The sequence below is a fragment of the Sapajus apella genome, unplaced genomic scaffold, assembly GCF_009761245.1.
Source record: "Sapajus apella isolate SASKATOON/1434 unplaced genomic scaffold, GSC_monkey_1.0 scaffold19, whole genome shotgun sequence".
NCBI lineage: Eukaryota > Metazoa > Chordata > Mammalia > Primates > Cebidae > Sapajus > Sapajus apella.
Genome location: NW_022436959.1, coordinates 11,984,120 through 11,991,054, shown reverse-complemented (window position 1 = coordinate 11,991,054; position 6,935 = coordinate 11,984,120).

The window sequence follows — 6,935 nt, the reverse complement described above, 5'->3', positions numbered from 1 at the left end:
GCATTTGTGTGAAAAAATGGCATGTTTTTCGGTGGAAGCTTGTTATATCGATGCACTGACATTTAAATATGGCGGGAAGATTTGTATGGGTACTAGGTAGCCAAGGGAGTGGGCTATGCTAGTTATTTACCTATGGATTTCACATTGAAGCCCACCCTTCTCCAATCCTTGGGCAGAGATTCCGTAAATTACGTTTCTTGTGCTCTTGTTAGCCAAGCCAACCCTCCATTAGATTCTGCCCATGGGAGGCACAATGGAAGAGTGCGTAAGGTAGGAGGAGAGGAGAAAGGATTTCTTTGCTGTTTTCCGCTTCTGTGTCCAGCAGTAGTATATGGCTATAGTGCCAGCCTCTAGCTGCTTCTGGCAGTGTCCTGCATCAGCTTTGCTGTGCGCATCAGTGGTACTGGTAGCAGCCAGCAGCCAGGTTACATCATTGACCAAAGGGTGCCGGTTATGCCTCACCCTTCATCTGCTGGGCCTTGCCCTTGGGTCAATTGTACACCTACTGGGTCATGCCCCCTTTCAGAGGACCATGCACTGGCTACACAGTGTCCCTTTCTTGGAAATGTAAAATCTAGGTGTGACAAGCCTTTGTCCCTGGAGATCTATGTACCAACCCACATGGGAACCCTCCTGTAAGCTCTTGGGTTCTAGAAACACCACTTCTTTCTTTTGACCCCTCTGTTCTAGGGCTAGCAGTTTCTTTTTGAAGTTATAAATGCCTGGGTTACTTCACATTTCCATTTTGCTTTTTTAAACCATGTGTAACCAATTTCCTATTAAATCATCAGTGCGTGGGGGAAATATTGGTCAAAGAACACATTTCAGACAGGAAAAAATGCAAGAGTTCTATATTACATCATGGTGACCAAACTTAGTAATACAGCCGTCCCTCCATATCTGCAAGGGATTCATTCCAAGATCCCCTGCATAGACCAAAATCAGTGCATGTTCAAGTCCCCATGTTATCTCTAGGGAACCCATGGACACAAAAAGTTGGCTGTTTGTATAGGTGAGTTTCACATACCCTGAGTACTGTATTTTCGATTTTGCATTTGCCTGCAGATGTGGAACTTATACCAAGAGCCCACTGCATTTATTGAAGAAAACTCACTTATAAGTGGATGTGAGGCCAGAAGCAGCTCCCAGCCTAAAATATGGGGTTATAATCCTTCACCCTCTGCCTAGAAGGGCTCATTACCTTTGAAGACCCTGAGATGCTGGAGGAGACACTGATGGATCAAGAACATGTTTTCACATGAGGATACATTTATATTTGGTGTCATTTTGAAATATATATTTGCCTTGCTGGAATATATATTTGCCTTAAAAGTAGAAACAAGCAAATGAGTTAAACTGAGAAAAACTAGCATAAATTAGTAAATTTGAGCATAAAAATATAGCGGAATGATGGGCATATCATGTACTAACTACGTAGACTCTACCAGTTTTAGGTATGTCTACACCACTTAAACCTGTGTTAAGAGTTAACTATAAAGTGGAAACAACCCAAATGTTCATCAGTGGATAAACAAAATGTGGTATATAGGTACCATGGAATATTATCCAGCCATATAAAATAAAAACATTCTGATGCATGCTACAACACGGATGAACCTTGAAAACATGCTAAGTGAAAGAAGCAGTCACAAAAGGACATATATTGTATGATTCCACTTATATGAGGTACCTAAACTAGTCGAATTTAGAGACAGAGAATAGAACAGTGATTGCCAGGGTCTGGGTGAGGGGAGGATAAGGAGTGACTGTGTAATGGGATGAGGTTTCCCTTTGGGGTGATGAAAATGTTTTGTAATTAGGTAGGGGTGGATGGTTGCACAGCATTTTGAATGTGCTAAATTCTACCAAACTGTTCACTTTAAAATGGTTACTTATACTTTATATGAATTATCTGACTTTATCTGTTTATTCTACCAGGCATTCAAGTAAGACCTCAATTGAAGAAAGCTGTCCAAGGCTTAGAAAAAGTATGCCAATCTCCTTTTTAGGGTATTCATGTACCCTCCATTTCTATTGAACTTAAATATAAGGTAGCCCCGTCTCCTAAAACTGCTAAACATTGAGTCAAAATTCTCCAACTAATCAAAGACAATCTCAGAAGGTCCTTTTGCCCTTAACCTGAATGTGAACTTGAAATGGTTGAACAATAAAGTCTCAAGGAGGCAGCAGAGTACAATCTTATCAGCAGGAGGGCAGCCTGACACTACTACCAGACAGAATTTACCCCAGAGCGGTGCCTTTCAAACTGACATTGGTGAAGGACTGGTTTTTAAAGTTTCCAATGTATTGTAAATTGGTACTTCTATAAAATATAAAAAAAGTGATTGTGAGTTTGGCTATTGTGACAATGTCAAATTTCTGTAAAAGTTTCCAGACATGTCAGCTCAATTTCTTATCTTGTCATGGATCTGTGTTTATTCCTGGACAGATCCCACAAGTTGAATAGCAGCACTCTGAGGACAGTGTTTGTGAGCTGTGGGGGAAATTGTTTTGACAATACTTAGCTTGGATGATTTTTTTTTGCTTTCTTGATGTTAAAGCTGTCTGTAAAATTTTCTCACAATCACAATAGTGTTTTAGAAGAAGCATACATATATATGTGTACATTGAGAAGATAATATTCAGCTGTTGTGGATCACCACTATTTGATCTTTGTGTGAATTCATGTGATGGCAAATGATGATAACCGTGGCTGAGTCAAGGCTGTGAAGTGCCAGGCAGCTGGTGTTTACTCTTTCAAGACTGGTTTTTCAAGACTGGTTTTATTTGTGTCCCCCTCCAAGTTCATAGGTTAAAGCCCTACACCTCCAATGTGATTATATCTGGAGACAGGGTCTTTAGGAAGTACTTAGGGTTCAATGAAGTCATAATGATGGGGCCCTAATCCTAATGGATTGTGTCCTCATAATAAGAGGAAGAGAGAGATAACTATCTCTTCATGTACATGCGCCAAGGAAAAGATGTGCCAACGTATAGTGAAAAGGTGGCCATCTGCAAGCCAGGAAGACAGCCCTTGCCAGAACTCCACCATGCTGCATCCCAATCTCAGACTTCCATTCTCCAGAATGGTAAAAAACAAAAATACATAAATGTCTGTTGTTTAAACCCCCTAGTCTATGGTACTTGTTGTGACAGCTCAAGCTGACTCATACACATCAGAACTGTCCCTGGGAAACTGGGGTGATTAATTTGATTAAAAGCCTTATGGAATTCTTTGGAATTTTTAAACTTTATACATGTATTACTTTGTTAAGCATAAAACTAATTTTAAAAGAAGAATTATAAGAGTTTAGAAGTCAACTCATAAATCTTCACATTTCATGCAGAAATGGCATCTGTGACATTCCTGTTGTATAACCATCCTTGAACACCTTCCTGTGGCTCATGTTAGATCTATTTCTGGGCGGCTATAATTATTAGAAGCTTCTTTCAAATTTGCTCGTTTGTAACTGCCACCAGTAGGCGATAATACAGAAGCTTTTCTCTTCTGTGACTAGCTCTGCTTTTAAAGTGCATTGCTTTATTCTTAGTCCACAAGGAGTGACACCCCCACCCTGTCCCACCCCTAGCTTTTCTGTAGCACTGTGCTGTGTTTATTAATGTTAGAGTGAAGAGTGGGGAGACCTGAAAAGTGGGGAAAGCAGGTTTGTGTAGGTTAAGAAACCAGACCTCAGAAATGATTTAGTGTCTTGGATAAAGTCACGCATAACCCTGCAAGGTAAAAGCTGTATCAGGTTTGACTGGCAAGTGAGTGCCTCATGCATCAGAGAATTCACAGACTGCAGTGATGTATAACCCCTGGCTCCCTGCCGGCTCTGTTCCTCCATCAGCCTGCTGCCATTGCCCTCTCACTCTCCCATGATATAGGACATGGCTGAGATTGACAGAGAGAGAAGGTTGAAGGGGCAGTAGTTAAAATGTCATCCACTCAGATTGAAATCCAAATGGCTTAATTTACCATGATGTGTTTTAATTAATGAGAGTGAAAAAGTGAAGAGGTTGTACTTTCTAATTCAACAAAGTAATGCCTTAGTTACTGAAATGCAAATGGCTTCAGTGGGAGGGAAGCAAAAGTTAATTAGGTCATATAGATAAATTAGGAGGAAACTAAAACCATCTTTGCCACAATTAGATCTTTGCCACAACTAGTTGGTTTGTAGTAAAAGAGAATACATATAGAAATGAAATATTCAAATGTAAATATTTTCGCATTAGATTGCTTTGTGATTTTGGTGACTTTCCAATTTTATAATAAATACTACCTTTGCATTCCATTGCAGGTATTTTACTGTAAAAATAATCTTGCTTATTCTCAATGGGTGCTGTCTGTTTTAAGTTCTCTGCCTTTCCTAGAGGATGTGCCGAATCCTTAAGATGCAACAAACATGTTTCCTTTGGCTTCTTTAAACAGTTGGATTGAAGGGATCATAGTTTAAAATTAAAAAATTTAAGGTTATTAACTGAGTTTTAAGTGTAAATGATAAAATAATAAGGTCTTTTTGTTGTGCTGGTGGTGGTGGTGGTTATTGTTATTTTGGTCTAAGAATTTAAAATTAGTGATGTACAAATGTGGAATATTTTCTGCCCTCTAGTGGTTAAAAGTAATTCTGCAATATTGGTTACATCTCAGTGCTTTCAATTACTAAGAAGCTAGGTGATATTTTAAAAGCAGGTTGAAAATTATGTTGGTGCATTGCTGTAGCTAATTGTTATTGTTGCACATATTAAGAAAGAGAAACAATAGTTTTATGTTTTATTAACGACAATATACCAATGGCTAGAAATCTGGCAAAACATGAAATGAATTTTAAGATAGTTTTTCTTCAGGATTAAAATAATATTTCTCTACTTCTACAAAGAGAGTATTAATTTGACATTAATCTAGTTATAATTTAATTCCACTCCTTATTCTAATCGTGATTTCCCTGTTTAGCTTCTTTCATACTTTAGATCCTATATTTGGGAAGAGAATAATGGGTCATAATACTTTCTATTTCCTAAACTACACATAGGATTATATGTATCACATTCATGTTATATTATGAAAGGAAAATGCCATAGCATATTTTCTGAGCAATTATTTTTATTAGTTATCCTTGGGCATCTATTAGACTAATTATTATTATATATGCTAAGATATTAAGTGCAAAGCTTCTACATTTTATTGACTGCAGTATAAAAAGATCAGGGAAGCAGATGAGAAGCAAAGTATAAATGGGCTACTAGGAAGAATGTGAAGGAGCCCGGAAGGTCAAAGAAAAGTGCTGTAAAATAGCATATGAGAGATTGTTGACCATCCTTCATTTCTTAGGAAAATTAAACTAATCAACTCTTCATTTTCATTACTATGCTGAAATTAACAGAAAATCCTTTGTCGTCCCAGGCATTTTCAAAGAAGCAGTAGCTCTGGTCTCAGGTGAATCTAATACGTTATAAACCAGTGAGATGATAAAAGAGATCAGGAGAAAAAAAGATTAGCAACATCGACTGCCTTTTAAGACAGGCTTAACGGGGCTGTAGGAAAAATTTAATGTTCTGGTGAAAAACATGACATTACTAAATAAGAGTCTGTCATTTATAAAACCTTATGTTTCTCATAAGATTTTTTATTTTTGGTAGCCAAAGTAGCACTAAAGCTTGTAGGTATTAATAGTGTGTGCATAATTGCTGAGTAGTATCAGATTATGTAGAAAGGCAAGTGAAATGTACTTAATCTCACCAAATTGTACACTTAAAGATGGTTACAATGGGTAAACTTATGTTTTACTACAATTTAAAAAATTTTAAAAGGACAAGTGATGTCTCCCTGATTTTTAATATTTCTCGCAATGGTGAAAAAATGTGCAATAGCTAATAAATATTTCAGGAACTCTGGGCCACTTAATAAGTAAATTCAAGTAAGCACTAGATATAATAAAGAGGGACAAATGCTCACCATGTAACATTTTCTGAATTCAGGCCTGACTCCAAAAAGCAAAGTGGTTCTATTTTCCACAGAGCATTCACCTGAAGTGGGAATTTAGAGATTTGGAGAGAACAATGGGGAAGCAGGATGATTTAATTTAATGTGATTATGGGCTCAGTGGAATTGCTTTCTAAGACTGAGCCTCGTACTAAGAAACTGAGGGTCTTTTAAGCATCTTTGTGATATAGAATGACCAAACAGGAAGTAATTTTACAGAATCAAGAACAAAGAACAGTTAATTAACCTGTAACATGTCTTGTGATATATGTTACATTTGAAAAATAGCATCTTGAGAAAAACATTGTATATTTTTTGGGTGTTATCTTGCCCTGTAACCTTGTAGCTGGTCAGTAAGAAAAACAGGAGTCTCGAGATGCCTGGTAACTTTGCTGAGAATGTGAGGAGGATAGATAAGGTAGAATGGCTTGCAAGGAGTTAGTTAATTTTAAGCAGAGCTGGGGGTTAGGTTTCATACTGAACACAACACAGTAAATTGGTTTTATTGTACAGCAATTGCAAATTATTAATTTTCCTCTTCACACCTACACACACTCATCTGAGTGAGAGGGAGGGAATGGCTACTGCAATTCATGCCAGTGGGCAGGAGCATACTTACTTCTGATTTATTACTGCTTTGTCCTAATTTGCGAGTGAGATCTGTAGCAGACTGCAAATAACCCAGGGAGGCAAGACCTATCCAGGCAGAAGTTTACCGGCCACCTTTGCGTTCACTCCATTTGCCATGACTGCATATTTCAGTGGCTCTCTGGACCACTTCAATTTTTTTTGCAACGTTAAAAAAAATTAAAATAGAGATGGGACTCTCGCTATGTTGCCCAGGCTGTTATCAAACTCCTAATTTTAAGTGATCCACCCAACTCAGCCTCCCAAAGTGCTGGGACTACAGGTGTAAGCCACTGTACTTGGCTTGGACCACTTCAATTTTACT